This window comes from Phyllostomus hastatus, unplaced genomic scaffold (assembly GCF_019186645.2).
Source record: "Phyllostomus hastatus isolate PE091 unplaced genomic scaffold, TTU_PhHast_1.1 phas_contig_1, whole genome shotgun sequence".
NCBI classification, from domain to species: domain Eukaryota; kingdom Metazoa; phylum Chordata; class Mammalia; order Chiroptera; family Phyllostomidae; genus Phyllostomus; species Phyllostomus hastatus.
The window spans coordinates 30,551,236-30,572,229 of record NW_025333498.1 but is presented as its reverse complement, the minus strand read 5'-3'; the positions used below and the strand labels follow the sequence as shown (position 1 = coordinate 30,572,229).

At 37.9% G+C, this 20,994-nt stretch overlaps 1 protein-coding gene and 1 pseudogene across 14 annotated transcripts in view; both read left to right on the top strand.

Moving 5' to 3' along the window:
- PKP4 (plakophilin 4) overlaps positions 1 to 20,994 on the top strand; it is a 254,638-nt gene that overhangs the window by 118,675 nt on the left and 114,969 nt on the right. The window lies entirely within an intron of this gene.
- On the top strand, positions 2,553 to 2,705 carry LOC123814372 (annotated as a pseudogene).

Here is a 20,994-nt window from a genome sequence, read left to right as displayed (position 1 = left end):
CTCATGATCAACATCTCAAAAATGAGAATAGTGCATCCTTCATGGGGTGGGTGGTTGTAGAAATTAAATAAAGGTCATTAACACATAGAAGTCATTCATTGGGTATTAGTTGTACTCACCATTTACAAGATACATAGGAAGTGTTAGTATAGTTTCTGGCTTATAATCAGCACTATCCTGCAGCCGTTCAAGGCTGGGCAGGTTCACATGGGATTTGGGCAGATGGAAGAAAAATGCGTGGAGCCCTCAGGATGTCTGACATGCCTTTATTCCAGGGTAGGACAGTCCACCTCTGCTGCAAGCCATGTTGCACCATGGAAAGTCCTGACTCCCTCATACACCAAGTGCACACAAAGCTGGCTGGGTGCCAACATAGACTACCACTGGTTATATAACAGACTGATTCTGCACATGCGGGCCCTTAAACACAGTTGTAGAAACACGGCTAAGTTCCAACTCCCCAGATATCTGGGTGAGGGAGGCTGACTGACTCCATTTTCCCTACAGCACGTAATAAATAATAGTTAATAATACTAGTATCATTATAATTTCCTTAAATGAATCTGGGCTGGATATGGTCTTATTAAAAACGTAGGAGGAAATATGAGGGAATGGTTACAATTTGATGTGGTCAAATTTAGTCATATGAATGAGATGGGATTGTGAGCCAGAAAACATCCAAGCCATCCTATATAGTGTGCCAGACTGCTGGATTGAGAGTCACTGGCCCAGAAGCCTTTGCAATGAAAATGTCATTGTTCTTCATTTAAGCCTAGCCACGTACAAGTATGTGCTGTTCTAAAACACTGTGTTATTCAAACCACCTTAGTGTGTGCTGCTGAGAAAATGCCAAGGTTTGCCAAATTGCTTATTTTTACCTACCATTTGATATTCTTGACATTCATTACTTGACTATTAAAATTCTATGTTTTCATTATAGATACATTATTTTAAAATATAAGTATCATAGATATGTATTTAAAGTGATAGTTTAGGTTCAGATTCCAGAATAGTGGCAGGTAGACACAACCTGACATTTATTCACTCTGCTGATGGATTCAGAAAGTCTCCTGTGAAAGGAGCCCAGTCTGCTCACCCATACGTGCATGCGGAATTGGTGCAGGCACTAAGGCTGGGGTATCTCTGAAAAGAGTACAGGCTAGCACACTGCCCTCTGCTAGCTGAGCCTCAGTCTGTACAGGAACACTGACCCAACCCGATGCTCTGCTGACCATTTGTCCATGCATTTACCTCAGAAGTGACATACTCATATCAACATCTTGCTTTTAGGAGATAAGACAGTTCCAGAACTTGGCTGGATCTGTTCATGCCTGTCGCTTGGTGGTTTTTCAATATTTCTGTAAAATAGACATAAGAAAAAATTTCTTTTTTAAAAAATAATTGAGATATACTTGACATACAACATTATATTAGTTTCAGATGTAGGACAAAGTGATTCAAAATAAGTATAATATACATTATAATATATATTGTGAAGTCACCACAGTAGTTAATAAATTTCTTAATAGAGTAAGATGATGAGAAACGTTCAATAAAGATTCTGAGTTGCCTTTAGTCAGTTTCTGAATGTTAAAGAATAACTTAATATATTTGCCCCTAGTCCCTTTCCTGTCTATTGGCATTTATGTTTTAATATTTTCAAGCTGATTGTATAAAAAAATAATTCATTTTAATATTGTGTTTCTAAATTTGCCGAGATTACTTGGTTTGAAATTTAATAAATAGGAAATAGGCATATGATAGCAACAAGAAGCAAACACTCTTTTTCTGTCATTTGTCATGAGTGGTACTTCAGCCACTATTTTGTTCTTGTGATTTTATATATAAAAAATGGTTGCTCTTTACATGAGGATTAAGAGGCGGGAACAAAGATGACAAAGCAGAGCTATTAAGAACAGAATATAATCAGAAGGTGAAAGAAGTAAATTATTGACTGGTTGGTATAATAACATCATACAATGCCAAGTGCTTAGTAAAAAGTGGAATCCAGGACATCTATCTATGGTGCAAATTACTTCACTTTTTTCCCCTATACCCAGGAATTAGAAATGAATGTATCTCCACATTTTTGGCAAGGGAATCTTATAAGGGATAAATTCATACCTTGTTTAATGTATCTTTTTTAACTTTATAATTAATGCCTAAATCAAAACAGTTTGACAGTGTACACAGCATTTAGCATCTTGTTAATATATTCACACCAACCCCTGTGCTGTAGATGTTACCCCCCTTTTACAGAATACATTGGAGTTTATACATGTAAAGTGACTTGTCCTATATTATACAGCTAGTAAGTGACAAAGCCTCAATTCAGAACCACGTTGGGACCCCAGATGCTGTAATGCTTCCATCTTTGTTCTCTTGTTCCTTAAATCATATGCCTTTAAAGAGGCTTACAAGTTTATAAACTCTAGAACCTGGGTCAGCAAGTTCTGGCCCACAGATCAAATCTGGCCCTCTACCTGTTTTTTTTTATAGCCAGCAAGCTAAGAATATTTTTACATTCTTTAATAGGTTAAAATAATCAGAAAGTCACTTCTCGGCCTTTTGGCTTAGATCAAGTGTATCTGTTCTTACAGTTTTAAATAATCAGAAGATAACTATTTCATGACGGCTGAAAATCAGATGAAATGAAATTCAAGTCTTCACTGTTCATAGATAAAATCTGGTTGAACACAGCCACAAACATTCATTTACAGGTATGTGACTGACTGGCTGCTTTCACACTACCAAAGCAAATAAATGTAGGTGGTTATGACAGAGACCTATGTTATCCACAAAGCCTGACATTTTTACCATCAAGCCCTTTATAGAAAAAGTATGCCAATACCCACTCTAGGATATTCGAACAAAATATTTGTGATTAGGAGTTTTTATGGAACTTGAAAGTTCATTAAAGCTCACACACCCTGGAGACCCAGCAGCTAGTGAGCCAGCCCGTGTTTGCCTTGTTGTTCCAGATAAACAAGAATGGGCACTGAGCTACGTGGTCTCATCAGCACCTCTCAGGTCTTCATGTTACCAAACTTACTGGGTACCTAATCTTATTTGGCATCTTTAAATGGGCATTTATTTTGATATTTCAGCCTGAATGTTTTAATTCAATTTCCTACTGTCCTGAGAAAAAAACTTTGTTGTAAGACCACTCTGCTCCTGTGGCCCCCACACAGACTTCCTGAGTCTGGCTGTGTAGTGAATTCTCTTCCTCCACCCCCACCCTGCTGCATCTCTTTCCTCCCACCCTCCTCTCTTCACTTCTGCCCTTTCTGCCTACCACAGTGCCTGGCACATAGTAGGCATTCAAAGTTTAAACAACGAATAAATGTATAATCAAGTGAGTCCTTTAAACTGCTGCAGGGAAAGCCATAATTCTAGTTGCATTCTTGTAGATAAGACCTTTGACTACAGAATTTTGTGAACGGTAATAGTATTTTAACAGAAGAAGAATCTACTAGAGAAGAAAATAGAAATGTATAGTTTAGGATATGTTTTGTTGGAGAATTTAGCTTAAATTTGTTACAGAATTTTGTGTTTTGAAAAAATATATATGTATGAAGAAACCCAAGTATCCATCTATAGATGAATGTATGAACAAATTGTGGTGTGTGTGTGTGTGTGTGTATAAAATATACAATATTTATATATATAATATTCCACTGCATTACACATGCAGTGGAATATTATTCAGCCTTAAAAAGGAAGGAAATTCTAACACATGCTACAATATAGATGGACCTTGAAGACACATTATACTAAGTGAAAAAAACACAAATATTGTATGATTCCACTCATATGAGGTACCTAGAGTAGTCAAATTCATGGAGCTAGAAAATAAAATGGTGGTTGCTAGGGACTGAGTGGAGGAAGACATAGGAAGTTATTATTTAATGCCTGTGACATTTCAATTTGAGAAGATAACAAAGTTCTAGAGATGCATGGTGGTGATGGTTACACAACAGTGTGAATGTACTTAATGCCACTGAAATGTACACTTAAAAACTGTTAAAATGGTAAATTTTATTAGGTATATTTTGCCACAAAACACATGTGTAAATATATAAACAATCAGCTATTACTTTAAAAATAATTTCTACTTTGAATACCTGGTCATAATTATATAATATAATAAATGACTACCCTTTCAAGCCATGAGAAATTTACCATTTGGTACATAGTATGTAAGTGATTCCCCCCTATATGATTTAAAATGTAAAGTCAAGAGTAGGGTCCTGCCCTGGCTGGCGTAGCTCAGTGGATTGAGCAGGAGCTGGGAACTAAAGTGTCCCAGGTTCGATTCCCAGCCAGGGTACATTCCTGGGTTGCAGGCCATAACCCCCAGCAACCGCACATTGATGTTTCTCTCTCTCTCTCTCTCTCTCACCCCACTTCCCTCCCTAAAAATGGATGAATAAAATCTTAAAAAAAAAAAAAAGAGTAGGGTCCTCTTCAGTGTTTTATTTCCAAAAACTTTTGATATATGGAATTTGTAAGAAAGATTATATAGACTTGATTTTATGTTACACTGAGTATAAGTTGCTCTTCATGAAAACTAATTTTTTTTTAAGATTTTATTTATTTATTTTTAGAGAGGGAAGGGAGGGAGAGAGAGAGAGAGAGAAAGAGAGAGACATCAATGTGCGGTTGCTGGGGGTTATGGCCTGCAACCCAGGAATGTACCCTGGCTGGGAATCAAACCTGGGACACTTTGTTTCCCAGCCCGCGCTCAATCCACTGAGCTATGCCAGCCAGGGCTTGAAATCTAATTCTTAAAACATTGTCTTCTTTAATAGGTTAGAATTGAAGCACTTACTATTATTAAAAATTAGGGCCTTAATATGGTATATATGAATAAATAGCTGTTTTATTTACAAAAATTACTAACAAATGAATACTTACTCAAGGTAAAAGGAATTGAATATTTACCTGAAATGTATAAAATATAAAGTAAACCACCCTACAAATGTCTGGTCCTTTTTCCCAACTATTAAGACTTTCTCTGAAATCAAGTTTCTTGAGTATAGATCAAGGAAACAGTTTTCTGCGTGCTCCAGCATATGTCTTTTTAAAAATAACTACCTTGCTTTTTTTTTTCCTTGAATACTTCTTAGAGATTATTCCACATCAGTGCATGTGGGTTTACTTCAATTCTTTCTAGCAATTCTGTGGAGTCCTTTTATATAGATGCATGTAATGTATTTATTTAACTAGTCCTCACTGATGGACGCCAGGTAATTTTCAATTGAGTGTGATCATTTGGTATTGTGTACTTTTCCAAGTATATCCAAACTCTCAGCATTTGAGCTGATGGGCTTATGGGGAGGTACGTATTTAATTTTTTCAGATATTGTTAAATTGCTCTCCAAAAAATTAACACCAATTTATATTCCAACAGCACCTTTTCTCCAGACCCTTACGAATGCTGTGTACTTTTAGATCTGCTAAATGTTGTTCCTCATTGTTAGAATGCGCCTTTACAGGACATTAGAATGTCATTGAACCTATTTAGAGTACTTTATTTATTCATTTACCTTTTAGACGATCTAATTGACTCTATTAGGCAATTCATGAACCAGGCAGCACCACATCTAGTAACTAGAAGGCACTCCCTAGCGTACTTGAACAGCTTCACAAGAGCAAAAATATCAGCTCATCTCTCAATCAGAATATCATTTTCCAGGAATGGGACTGTTTCCTTAGCAGGGTCTGCCCTGATAGTATTCAAACAATACTTTATTTCTTTAGCTCTTTTATTCTTTTATTTCTTCTTAATTTTATGAATGATTTTAATTTAAGAAGTCATGCTTGTAGTAAGTGGAAATACAGAGATAATATAAAAATGTAAATGCCATCTCAGTCCCTTTCTTGGTCCCATTCTCCCACAGTAACCAATCCTACTGCCCTGCTATGTTCCTATGCATTTTCTCCATGCGCAAACAATCCCATATAAATATTTTTGGCTTTTTTTATTTTGTTATTTCACTGTGTTTTATTCAGCTTGTCAACTGGCTTTTTCACTTAATTATATATAATGGTCCTCCTGAGGCAACAGATAAAGATCCAGCTCATTCTTTTTAATAACTACACAATTATTAAACTGTACCTGTAGTATGGAGATTCCATAGTTTGTTGAAATATTGCCATGTTAGATAGACATTCAAGCTGTTTATAATAATGGTGCTGTTAATATTTTACGTATACAGTTGCTTTTATTTGTGTAGATATCCAAAAGAATTCCAAGGTTATGGGAAATTTGTATTTTTGATTTCAGTAGATGTTACCAGATTGTTTCCCCAAAGGGTTATAGCAAGTCACACTCATATGCACAGTATGTGCCCTTTTCTGTGCCTCATCCCCAGCCTTGAATGTTTGCCAGTGTGATGAATAACATCTCGTCATGATTTTTTTCTCCTTATGAGTGAAATTGAGTGTTTTGTTCTGATATTTTGATTAGTATTTATATTCCATCTTAGATGACTTTGCTTGTTCATAACCCTTTGTCTCTTTTATTATATTTCTGTAAAATTTGTTTACATGAGATTTTAAATGGCTGTTATGTGTTCTGTGTTACAAATATTTAATTTTTTTTCCATTTAACTTCGTTTGCATGATCTTGGCATACAAAGGTGAATGTGTCTCTCTTCTATGCCTTACAATTTTCAGGTTTCTTGTATTCTTTAAGGTCTCTATCATCCTAAGGTTATAAAAATAATTTACTAGGTCACTTTATATATTTGAGAATTTTTGCTACATTTATTATAGAATGTGTGTGTTTATGGTTTGTGGTTGTAATCTAGCTTTGTTTTTTCTAATTATGCCAATAGTTTTTTTTTTCCATTGAATGAAATTCCACCTTTGTCGTAACTAGTAAGTTCCCACGTATACCAGCATCTGGCTTTTAAATTCTTATTTCATTTTTAGGGCTTTGTTTGATTTGGGAAGAAAGTTTTAAAGCAGTAATGTCTATTACTGTTCTAAATATAACCTTCAGGAATAGAAAATGAGATCTGAATTGTTTTTAGCTTCCTATAATGGAAAGAGCAACAATTTAGAATTTTATTTCTTGCTCTTTGCTTGCTAATTGTATGACCTTGAGCAAGTCATTTGTTTTGCCCCTTCCACCCTGTGATAGCCCAACTCAATAGTGGCCTGTACTTTTATAGAATTAGAGGAAAAAATTATGTAGAGTGCATAGCATTCATTCATTTGCACCAAATATTATGATTAGTGTTATGACTTAACACAAAATAAAAACTTAAGATATTTGATACTAAATTTACCTGTTCCAAACATAAGCAGATATATTTCTTCATGAATTTTTATTATATGCAAGGAAAAGAATTCCAAATGTGGTGATTTAAACATTTTTCATAAAAGTAAATTAGTCTGAACAATAATAAATAAAAATATAATATATTGAAATCTGGAACTTCTCTTTTTCTAAGAACTTTTTTACTTTTTCTTTTCCTGAGTTAAACAGGCCTAACACAAGTAAAAAGCAACATTATTTAACTGGTCTGCTTTTTTTTGCTTTTTTTTAGGTTAAGTAGGGAACAGACAGCTATTAAATAAGGGTAACAAAGAATAAATTAAAATTGCTTTTATATATAGCTAACCAGTGAAAACAGCTGGATGTTGGGGGAGAAAGCAGAGTCAGAGGATAGCAGAGGGACGTAAAATACAGAAACACTTGTAGGCCTGAAGCCTGGATGGGCATGCGCCTGGGTGCAGACACGTTGAGACTCAGCCTGTAGCTAGACATGCCCCAGTTCTGTCCTTAAGGCCTTAATGTCCCTTGTAAATTAGATATGCCTTGTGTTTATCAGTAATACATTGATTTTTCTTTGTCTTATTTCTCAAGATTCCTAGGGCAGTTTCTAGAGGTTCATTTAGAGAGGAATGATAATGTTAGTGAATCCATAGAGATAAAATGTAAAATTTAAAAATTAAGAAGAAAGTATTGAAAACCTGTGAGCCACCTAACAAGCCTTCACAAGGAACCATTTAAGTGGCTAAAGCACAACTTGCAGGTATACATTCTAATTCCAGTAATACTGTCACAGGTGGGCACAGGTAACCAGGTTCTTAGTGATCAGGACAAAGAATTGAACTGAACACCCAGAGTTCATAGAAGAGAACATGGGAGGAGGCCAACTCCAAGCAGAGACTGACCTCATGGGCTGGAGGGACTTTATTCTTATAGGGAGGATCCTTTCTGGCTAGTTTTGGTGGGCTTTTACTGAGTATATACAAGTAGTTGCATTACTTTAAAGCTATTGCGCATGTGGTTTCCCATGATCCTCCTCGATTGGCCACCAGGGAAGAGGGTCCCACAATGCTACGGAATTAATCCCTGTTTCTGCTGGGGTCCCCCCGTACTAAGTTCACCTTTCCCTAAGCCAGAGAATTATAGCTCTCCATGCTAGAGATTGGTGAAAAAGAAGAGTTATTTATTCAAGTTATACAGACTAAAAGTAATGACTTAATGTCTTTGTCAAAATTCCAAAGTCCCTTGAAACACCCACAAACACACACAGTCCTTCCTTCCCCCCTTTGCCCAGTTTGGGGTACCGTATCTCAGGAAAAGAAATAGAAGTCCGTGACTTAGGCAGCTCTCGGTTTTTACTAGTAATTTGTGCTTAGCTGGCAGGCCTTCCTTAGTTCCCAGCACCATTGGTTGTGTTGCCAGGATCTCCAGCTAAAGCCTCGTGGTGATTCTTCTCATGGCTGCCGGGGAGGGGAGGTGATCCCCCTTTCTGGAAGAGCAACCGCGGCAGCAGCACCGAGAGGGCTAGTGCGGAGCTCATCGTGTCCTGGCCAGAGCAGGTGGCTGCAAGGTTGGCTGAGCCCGAGCCGTGAGAGCGCGGGCGCAGTGTGCAGAGGCCTGGCGGTGGCTGGGCAGGGACCCGGTGCTCCCGAGTCACTTACTGGTGGCCCCTTCTCGTGGCTGCAGGGCTGCAGGGCTGCAGGGCTGCAGGGTTGCAGAGCCGGCTGGGGCTCAGAGCCGGGCGGTAGAGGAGCCGCAGGCAGCTGCATCTCGGAGGGTTGTCTGCACGGCTGCTGGAGTCCCACTTTGCTAAAGCCGCATGGTTCTCTCTTCAGTGGCTGCCAAGTCTGGGTTTTAAATCCCCGCGCCAATCTTCCTCTGCAGTCCGGTTTCCGACTCTTCCCACACTTGTCCTCACATGCCAGAACTCTCAAAGCCTTCCAGCTTTAGTGGACTGCCCTTGTGGGTCTGGGCAGGTGTGGCCCCATGTCATGGAACCAATCATCTCCAAGTTCTCACGCAGGTACAGGCATTGTAACCAGGGGAAGTTGCTTCCCAGGCTCTGTAACTAGGGAAAGTGACTTCCATTTCCCTGGCTTAAAGCTTGGCCAGAGCTGTTTAACATATCTATATAACCAGCCAAAGGCCATAGATATGTTAAAAGACCACGCCAGAGGGTAGCTGCAAGGCTGTTGCTATGGGAAACAGTTCTCAATGGCCCTGCTTCATTTGTCCCTTCCCCCAACCCACACCTAGTGGGTGGGGATGAGGACATCTTAAAATCACCTAGGCACCTTGAGTTCTGGACCCCATTCCAAATCTCTATTTGGGGCCCCTTTGGCTGCACCCTCCTACAATACCACCCTTTCGCCTCCATGCACTTGAGCCATAAAATATCTGAAAAGCAGAAGAAACAACTGCTCTTTAAAAAGTATAATCATTAAAAAAGATGGTATTTATTTAGATGATATTTATTTTCTTTCCCCATTATATTGATACTTCACTGAGTACTAACCAAACCTTAAATTAATCATTTTTAAAATTAGCCTGTTATCCCCTAGTGCTATTTATTAGATATGCTGAAGAAAAAGATTAAATTTAGCATTGTTTTTGCTTCTCTTATTATTTTTATATTTTTTGCTGCGTTCACAAGAACTAGTCTACATAGAGGAAGGGTTAGAATGGTCATTTATTCTCAGTTTTCCATTTCAGGAAATAATGACTTGTATGCATTATTATTATCTACTGTGCAGTCAATTAACTCCCAAATAAGCATCTAACGTTAGGTGATATGCATCACTGGTCTTACTGATTTTGAAGTATTTGTGTACTAGAAAACCAGATAAATTGTTAATATTAAGCCATTTTTTATAATTTTTAATGAATTTTAAAATAATGGCTAATCAAATATTCAAGACATTCTATTTGAAAGAAAATCTTCTTGTGTTTTTGATGTTAGTTCTTAGTAACCACCTTGTTGGAAAATGACAGTAGTAGCATTGACTCCCGCAGCTGACACTGTCTTCAGGCCTCTGTTTCTCAGTATGGAGTTGGCTATTAGGACTTTCCTAAATAAACATAAATTAGTAAAACCTCAATTAATAGGAGACTTAAGTGGAATTATTTATATTTGTGTACATACATTCATACTATATTATATAGTACATGTGTAGGTATTCTACACATACACACATTCTACTTTGTAAAAGAGAAGTTAAATGAAAATAAGAGAAGGCATTTTTACTTCAACAATATAAAATGTCATTGGACTGGTAGATAGGTTTTCAAAAATGGCATTCCAAGGCTGGGAAACTGCTGAGTTTCTGATAGGCGGGATATGATATGTGAGAGAGAGGGGAATTCCACAGGTGGGAACAGGTGTAAGCAGTTGGGGACAGGGAACGATGTCATGGGATAATTCATATTAGCAGCAATAAGCCAAATGCCACTGAAATTATTCACACATTATTTTTTAAGAAAACCTTATTTGCCCATGTTGCCATGAATGATATGAAATTCCCATTAGGAGCTAAGTTGTTTAAAGAGCAGCCAACAAAATTTCAGGAAACTCAGAATGTAGTCCTAGCTTTGCCTCCACATCTTTCTGTGACTTTAAATAAAAGTAGAACTTTTTTTTACCATTGGTTTTTCTAATTTTTCTTACCTATATTGTGAGGATATGATTTTTTAAAATGATTTTAAGAGCCCCATAAAGGACAGACCATAATATATACTTGTTTTTGATTAAAAATACTCAGGAATCAGTAAATTTAAAAATCAATGTAATCAACTATAATCTGTGAAGTAAAATGTACTGTATAAATTTACCCTGAATGAATTAGCAGTTATTTTTTTAAAAACAAATTTTTAAAAAATTGATTTTTAGAGAGAGGGGGCGGGGAGAAAGAGAAACATGGGTTTGTTATTCCATTTACTTATGCATTCATTGGTTGATTTTTGTATATGCCATGGCTGGGGACCTAACCCACAACTTTGGTGTATCAGGATGATGCTCTAACCAACTGAGCTAGCCAACCAGGACTGAATTAGCAGTGTTTTCTTATTTTGGTTTTGCAGGGAATCAAAAGGATAGTAAGATGAATGAAATAAAAATTTCATTCTTCTTTAAGAAGAATCCAATTTAGTAAATCTAGTACATGTAAGGGGCCGAGCACCCTCCCCAAGGGCTGAATAAAAAAGACTGTAGGCACTCACGGGAAGGTGATATTTCAGGCCGATGGAACAACAGGAGAAAAAGCTTTGAGTGGCGTGTATAGGGAACCATGGATAGTTTAGGTGCATGAAGAGGGGTTACAAGAAACCAAAGAAAAATATTTGGGGACCAGACTGCCAAGGGTCTTAAAGTACAGCTGAGTAAGTTCTGTTATGGAGTTGGAAGAGCCTGATTAGCACCATGGGGTTAGGAGTTAGACTGATGAAATTTCAAATCCCAGTTTTGAGTGACTTTAGGAAAGTCAGCCCTCTGGAAGGAGTATAAAACCCTTACCATCTTGCAAGCTGATTGCAGAGTTAAGTGAAGTAACGCATATGAAGTACTTCACAAAGACTTGACTGGGTTTGCCCCATAAACCTCAGCAAAAATAGAGATTGTTGATGAGTAGTATTGTGCCTTCAACAGATTCATCTTGAAGAAATGTGAAAAGCATAGGTGATGCCTCTCCCACGAGAGTGGGGAGAAGACTTAGTGAGGAGGGGTTTTTGTAGCAGTCTAAACTGAGTCTGAATTAGGATAGCAATGCAAGGATGGGAATGGATTGATTAAACCAGTGTTAGCAAGGCAGAGTAACAGGATTTGGGTAACCTTTAATTATCAGAAATGGGGGATAAGAGAAAGAAAGAAAATGATGACAGGGTGGAAACCCTTGCAGTGTGAGCCTGAGTCAAAGAGGAGTGGTAGTTCCATTAGGACTGGGATTCTGGGAGTGTTGTGTGAATGAGAACTTCCTGGAAGACTTGTGCAAATGCAAGTGGCTGATTCTAGGAAGTTCCCAGATGATGTCCGTACCTTAGAACCACTGCAGTGGAGAAACAGAAAACGTAGGAGGTTGTGGCTCAGTGGAGTTATTTAGAAGACAGCCATTGAAAACATGGGGTTTGAGTCTGATTAGAAATAGTGAATTTGGACATCACCAGTGTACATGAAAGGTGATGGTCAGAGGTTGACTGGTTCAGTGTTTAGAGGCACTGAAGAGCTAATGTTACTGGGTTACTATCAAGTAGACAGTATTTTCAAAAGCCATCCATAGTGCTGTAGGAAAAGCTTAGGCTTTTACCTGTTTACCTTGCTGTTCTGCACTTGGCTCTAAGCAAAAAGCTTTCCTTTTATATTTTAATGTAAACCTCTCTTCCTTTATTTTGATTTCTAATTAAAGAGCTTTGGTGACACAGTTGCAGATAAGAGCCTGAGCTTTAAAATACACATTTAGAGCATCTAGCAAGGTTTGCTCTGTTTTTCTGATTCATTAAAACTGAAGGATAGATAAAGCTAGAACCAGCTATAATTCTGTGTAGTTTAGCAGTGGTATAAAACAGTAAAGCTCTTAAAATTATTCACCTTCTATTAGAATGTTAGCTAGTGTAACAAAAAATTCAGACTGATAGTTGGATCTTGTATTTTTCTTTTATCTTAGACAAAATCTAAATGTAAGAAGCAATGGGCATAGTGTAGGGCAACTAAAGCAGCAGAGTTGTCTTAATAATGTGTACCCTTGATATCCTGGGGGTGGTGTGAGGTCAGCAGTTAGACTTCCACTTGAAGTTCAACGCTTTGTAGTCCTCTACCCTTTGTAAATATTCAGTCTGGACAAAGTGATTAAAATTTTTTTTCAATGTATTAAAAATAAATTAAATGTAAAGTACATTATAGTATCCCTTAGCTTAACCATCCATAAATATATTAAATGAGCTTTATTTTCCAGTATTGCGTAAGTTTTGTCCTGTAAGACATTATTGTTTCTTGAAAAAGAAAAGGCATGCTTAGTTTACATAAGTAAAAGAATTGCTAGATTAAAGGATTGCAAGTTAATGTCCTACTGGTAGACATTAGAACTTTTAAATGTCCTAGTGAAAGTTCATAATTTGGAATCGTCTGGGCAGCATTTCCCAAACCTACTTTACCTGAAACTTCTTCCTTTAAGGGAATACCTGTGGGACAGAGGGACACCGGTGTTCTGAAAAAACACTTTGAGAAAGGCAGTGTTAGTTTTTCAAGTCTTTTTTACTTTGAATTTCTTCTTAACAAAGGAAACTAGCCAGTACAAAGGATATACATCATATGTCTACCATTTTAAAAATTAATTGTGAGTGATTTAGAGACTACCAAGTAGAGTAATAACAATTTGTCAATTATTAAGTAAACTTTGATAGAAAGTCAGGACATTTGATCTCCTACCTTTACATTGCTGACTGGTTATCCTAAGCCTGGGAAGTTCAAGTGCAGTTTGAAAATATGGCTACTTCAATTTTAGTGCTAGCCTAGATTAGAGAATGGTATTTAGGAGTGTTTGGGGGAAATTTCTTATTAGCTCTTGAATATTCATTTTTTAAACTGTTTCCTATACCTGGTTTAAGAGCCTCAAAGCTATGATTACGACCATATTTTATTCATCTTTTGGATGTGGGAAGTGCGGGGGAGGGATGCTATGATATACCTGAAACTAGGACATATACTTCGTAAGGCTGTGCACCTTAAAAATCTGACATCATTACAGTTGATCTTTTAGTGATGTAAAACTCTTTCTGTCTGTGTACTAAGACAGAAAAGTAAAATTGGGGTGGGGAGATTTTTAAGCAACAATGATTGAAATAAAAATACTTTCTTAACTACTAAAAATATCCATCACATAATGACAATGTCAGTTTCCCTCTTTCAGTTAATCCGTACTCAGTATTTTCCTGCTGAGATACATAGGCATGGAAAGGCATGTTGATGTGAAATGATTTTTTTGTGCACAGATGAACAATTTTTAAATATTACTATGTATTTTAATTTGTATTAGGAAGATTATATAAAGCATTAGAAATCACGATTTTAATGATTTTCATGCCTGAAATAATACTGTCTTGAAAAGGAATCAAAGACAAATAGTTAGTAAAAGGTAGTATAGATCAAAGGGGAAGGAAACAGAGATTGAGGAGTCCTGATATATAGACGTGTTTTCTCATGAGAAGAATTTGAGACTCACGAAACTGAGAGGAAATACTGAAGATTCAAGAAAAGGAAGCTAGACCCTGGGGGCGTGGAAAGGCTAGCTTTAGCAAGGGGACCACACTCCCCTGAACTAAGCCTGGAAGAGAAGGGAGGGTTAGTGTGAATGTGGAGACAGGAAGTTGAAGGTGTTGCCTCTAAGGGCCTGATAGGAGTGCCCACTGCTATTTCTTAATTGTTGTCATCACAGCGGTAGCAACTATTGTAGCTAGTCCCAAATTAGTGAATTAGAATAATGTGAGGTAATTAAACAGGAGTGCTGGACAGTTGTACTTGAATGGCATCTGCCAGAAATGGGAGTCTACACATTATCCTAACCAATCTTTCCCCTGAGAAAAAAAAGAAATATGCTGAATAAAATATTTAAATTGTCTTTTTAAAAGCAAGGCTAGAGCTGGAAATAAAGAAAGGAATTTAAAGAAACCAAAACCGAAATGAAAGAATCCTAAGCTAAGTAAGCAGTACACCTGGCTTTCACCCTGAAAGTATCTGCCACACCTAGATGATCCTGAGCCTGCTATTTGCCCATTCAGGATGGCTGCCCCAGGTGGGGAGTCTCCTGGAAGACCCCTTGCCCAAAGCTAAAACCTTAGAAATCTGCAGTGGTAGCACAAAAGTGATGAGAAACCAGTTTTAATGGAGAGGACAAGCCCGGGGGCTGGCTGTATGAAAAGTCTTTTCCTGAGAGTTCACATCTATGAGATTCAAAAACCTAAATGGCCAATAAACATATGAAAAGATGTTAGCTATCAGGGAAATACAAAGTAAAGTGAATGCAAGATAGCATCCCGTGCCTATCATATTTAATCCCCCCCCACAAAAAGAAAAAAAGCAATTTTAGCCCCAGAGTACAAATCAATGTCAGTGAGAATGTGGAGAAATGAGAACCCTCACACACTACTGACTGGCATGTAAATTGGGACAACTACTTTGGAAAGTAGTCATTATCAAGTAAAGTGGCAGGTGTGCATAGTCTTCAACCCAGCATTTCGACTTTTGAATCTCTACTCTGGAGTAGTCTGGCACATGAGCACAAGATAGTTTATACAAGAATGCTTATTATTTGCACAAAATTGGAAATAACCAAAGGATTCATCATGGTGAAAACATGTAAATACATTGTGCTATAGTTGTACAACAGAATACTGTTGAGCAATGAAAAAAATGAAGTAGATCTATGTGCACCGATATTGATAAATCTCAAAATCACATTGGAATGAAAGCAACCTTCAAAGGCTATATATAAACTATATGAACATGCAAAGCAATTCTATGTATCATTTATGAATCTGTTAATGTGGAGTAGTAATAATATGGTTTCTTCTGGAAAGGAAGGGAGAGAAAGGAATAGGATTAGAGAAAGAAACCAAAGGATTTCATTGTATCTCTAATATTTTATTTCTTAAAACACGTGAAGCAAATGTAGCAAAGTATTAAGATTTGCTGTAGCTGGATCAAGTTCTCCAAAACTTATTGTGTTACTGTCTATACTTTTCTGTACATTGAAGTATCTCAGAATATTTTTTAAAAAATTAGGAATGAAAATTTCTATTACTATGTAAGGAAGTCAAAAAAACAAACAAACTACAGTACTATCTTAGGTTGGGTTCTAATCCAGATGGAGAGGGAAACAAAAAGCAGGATTGGCCAGGGAAGAAGTCCTGGGACTGACTACACAGGCAGCCAAGCCCAAGGGAAGCTGTCCTGCAAGTCTGTGCCCAGCCTTTATATTCCCACTCCAGTCGGTGGCTGGATGCAACTTACTTGAAAAGGTGTACCCTTGGTCAAGGTTGTACCTTTGCAGCTGAGGCACATCTAGGGTAGCTGAGAGCTGGGGCATCACATCCTTCTTTGGGCTTTCTTGGGCAGTGCAGCTCTCTGTTCACCATTTAAGGCCATACAAAGGTCATAAAAGTGCAGCTTTCTTCTGACTCTCAGAGGATACTTAACAATATATTTAAATATTTCATTAAATTATTTTTAGAGAGAGGAGAAGGGAGGGAGAGAGGGAGAGAAAATCTATGTGAGAGAGAAACATCCATCAGTTGCCTCTCATACATGCCCAACCAGAGACTGAATCCGCAACCCAGGAATCGAACCAGCAACCTTTCGCTTTGTAATATGACACCCAAGTAATGGAACCCCACCAGTCAGGGATAACAATATATTTACATGAAATATATGAAGTAAAAATGAAAGTTTTCAAACAAATGTAGACTGATTCCATTTTTATAGCATATTAGTAGCCTTGACTTTTTCAAAGTTTGTTTATGGTCTTGTGTCACCGAATTTAAGAGGAAATTGTCATATTCTAAATTGTTGGTCCATGCTTTTTACATTATTTTCTTTGCTACAAGATCTCCTTATAATCCAGATGCCCAGTTGGGGGTACTAATTTAGGGATCAGCCTTCATAATCTAAGTTTAGAAGATAAAATATAGAAACATTTTAAGTTAGAGACTTTTGGCCAAGATGAAAGCATAGGTAGACACACTGTGCCTCCTTGAGCAACCAAAATAAGGACAAAAATAATTTAAAAACAAAATAACCAGAACTGACAGACAATTAAACTGTTTGGTGGAGTTGGACAACCAAGGAGATAAAATAGACACATTCATCCAGACCCGTAGGAAGGGCGGAGTCAGGCAGCTGGGTGGAGACAGGTTGCAGCACAAACAGCTGTGGCACCGGGTGCATAACACATCCCGGACACACAAGACTGCAGCCAGCAGACCCTAGGCGCAGGGGGGCAACAGGAAGGCCCATCGAGGTAGCGATTGTGAAGTGAGGCACTGTGTGCAAGGAGGCTGGCTGACTGGGTGATTCCACATTCACACGCAGATAAACCAGGGGAAACTGGGGAGTGAGACAGACCATGCAACCCAGGGTCCCAGCGCTGGGAAATAGAGCCTTGGGGCACCGACTGGGGACACCTGTGGGGATTGAGGTGCAGGGAGAGACTCCCAGCCTCACAGGAGAGTTTGGTGGAGAAACCCACAGGGTCCCAGAATGTGCACAAGCCCACCCACATGGGAATTAGCACCATAAAGGCCCAGTTTGCTTGGTGGAAGCAGTGGAAGGGACTGAAATCCAACCAAGAGCAGAGCAAGTGCCATTGTTCCCTCTCGGACCCTGCCCCTACTTACAGCGTCACAACCCAGCAACTGGGCTGCCCTGCCCTGGTGAACACCTAAGGCTCCGCCCCTCAAACGTAACAGGCACGACATGACAAAAAAAAAAAAAATGGCCCAAACAGAAGAACAGATCAGGCTCCACAGCAAATACAACTAAGCGACCAAGACATAGCCAACCTATCAGATGCACAGTTCAAAGCACTCAATGCTCTGGCGATCAATGCTCACAGAATTTGTTGAATTTGGTCGCGAATTAGATTGAAAAAATGAAGGCTATGAAAAGTGAAATGAAGGAAAATGCACAGTGAACCAATAGTGATGGGATGAAAACTGGGACTCAAATCAGAGGAGTGGACCAGAAGGAAGAAAGAAACAACCAAACAGAAAAGAATGAAGAAACAAAAATTCAAAAAAATGAGGAGAGGCTTAGGAACCTCCAGGGCATCTTTACATGTTCCAACATCCAAATTATAGGGGTACCAGAAGGGGAAGAGGAAGAGCAACAAGTGGAAAAGTTATTTGAACAAATAATAAAGGAGAACTTCCCCAATCTGGCAAAGGAAATAGACTTCCAGGAAGTCCAGGAAGCTCAGAGTGTCCCAAAGAAGTTGGACCCAAGGAGGAACTCGCCAAGGCACATCATCATTACATTACCCAAGATTAAAATGAAGGAGAGAATCCCAGAAGCAGCAAGAGAAAAGGAGACAGTCACCTACAAAGGAGTTCCTATGAGACTGTCAGCTGATTTCTCAAAAGAGACCTTGCAGGCAAGAAGGGGCTGGAAAAAAATATTCCAAGCCATAAAAGGCAAGGACCTACATCCAAGATTGCTCTATCCAGCAAAGCTTTCATTTAGAATAGAAGGGCAGATAAAGCACTTCTCAGATAAGGTCAAGTTAAAGGAGTTCATCATCACCAAGCCCTTATTATATAAAATGTTAAAGGGACTTATCTAAGAAAAAGAAGATAAAAACCATGTATAGTAAAATGACAGCAAACTCACAATTATTAACAACCACACCAAAACCAAAAACAAACTAAGCAAACAACTAGAACAGGAACAGAGCCACAGAAATGGAGATCACATGGAGGGTTAGCAACAGGGGAGTGGGGAGGGGGAGTACAGAGAATAAGTAGCATAAATGGTAGGTAGAAAATAGGGAGAAGACAAGAATAGTATGGGAAATGTAGAAGCTAAAGAACTTGTGACACATGGACATGACCTAAAGGGAGGGAATGTGGGTGGGAAAGGGTGTTCAGTGTGGAGGGGGATGAAGGGGGGGAAATGGGACAACTGTAATAGCACAATCAATAAAATATATTTAAAAAACACTAAGTTTATAGATGGTATCTGCATAAACATCCTATTGAGTATTAGTTTGGAAATCAATAATGTCTTCCTCATTAGTCTATGATCCCAGTAGAAACAGAATTATTAAGTACTTACCCATCTTGGTCCCAGTCACATATGTGTCCCAGTTTATATTCTGTAAGGGTAATATTAATAATTTTGCAATAAAACATTTATGTATTTTAGTTATATATAGGTATTCACAAGTATTAGGTGATCTTAACAAATTCCATGGTTCATAGGTTCCTGATATTCTCCTTTTGGGGCTTTAATGACATCCTACTTGTGAAAAGTGTTAACAAATAAAGGGTAAAATGGTTTTGATAAAAGTAGGCACTCTGGTATTCAATATTACGTGCTCCATGACCCATAGGAAAAGACTATGGAGTTTACTCAATCCATATGAATATTTAAAGAAATTACCCAAGTTTTAAATTAAAAATTTTAGCTACGTTATAGATACATAGGCTCTCCTAGCAACTCAGTAACTGTAAGTGGTATCAGCCAGGGATTCTCATTGCAAGAAACAGAGACTGACATGGTTAATTGTACAGAGAAAGGTATTTATTAAATGGTTATTAATGAATTCCCAGATTTGTTGCAAGGACCAGAAAACAGCCTTGATAGTAAGCTTCCTGGAACAGTGTCCAAATCTGTGCCACAGAATTGGTCAGATAAAGAAACCACTAACACTGCCACCAACATAAACAGAGTTTGAGTGGAGGTGATTTACTTTTTAGGAATGTGACTTTGAGACCTGTTTCAGGGTGTGCAGTAAGGAAATGGAAGAGAAAGAAAATGAGCTTTGTGTCTTTTCTGATGTCAGAGTCTTGGTTTCAGCACCTGAATCAGTCTGGCATCTTGGCAAAGCCAAAGTCACTGTCTTTATTTCTGAAGGATGGAATTATGTGGAGAATATGTCTCAACTTCCTCCTTTTTAAAGCAGGAAATTTTCCAACTATTTTCTTGAAAGGATGCTCAAAGACCTTAGGCAGCCACAAATATGGTAAAAAAAAATCTACTAAAGTGGGTTTTTTTTATGTCCTGAGTTGACAGAACATACCTTAATCCTACCCTGGTAACTTTTGGCAATCCCAAAAGTAGAAAACACTCCAACCCTTAATCTCTAGGAGCCACTGAACTCAGAAGAAAAAGGTAATGGGATATCTCAAGGAATACTTCAGGATTCATGGATCATCCTTTCCTGTACTATCTTGATACAAGCAGCCAGTCTTCTGACAAAAGTGTATAATAAACAATTGAGTATAATAATTAAAAGAATAGGAGCTTCACACACACACACAATGATACTGTTTTGAGGGCAAAGAAAGAATAAGTGTGAAATAAGAGTATCCTTATAATTTATTACCTTAACCAGATACTGAATATTGTATACTTATTATCTATCTTGTCTTTTCTAGATTTTACTACATTTATTAAGAACCACTAGTCTAGGAATTGTTAGGTAAAGGTAGACAATGTCCTGCTTATCTACTATGATCATGTTGTACAGCATTATGGAGCCAACTATTATTCATTCAGGTCATACCCTATGTGCCCACACCAATGGCTCATTAGAAAAGGATTCTCATCAGAAAGCAATTAAGGAGTTCAGGAACTGTTTCTTAATAATAATTCTGGGAACAGTTTATAGAATTTGCAAAGCCACGGCTGTCAAGTAACTGCATGTTTGCCTAATTCCAAAGGGAGTTAATTTGCTTTTCAATAAGTTTTTATTTTTGCATGGCAAATACTATATATTGTCATAAATAATATTTCAGGTAGAAATAACCACAGTTCTGGTCAAGATGGAGGCATAGGTAGATACACTGTGCTTCCTCACACAACCAAAAGAAGGGCAGCAACAAATTTAAAAACAAAAAATAACCAGAAATGCCAGAAAATCAGAGTATATGGAAGTCTGACAACCAAGAAGTTAAAGAAGAAACATTCATCCTGACCTGTAGGAAGAGCGGAGATGGGTAGGTGGGTGCAG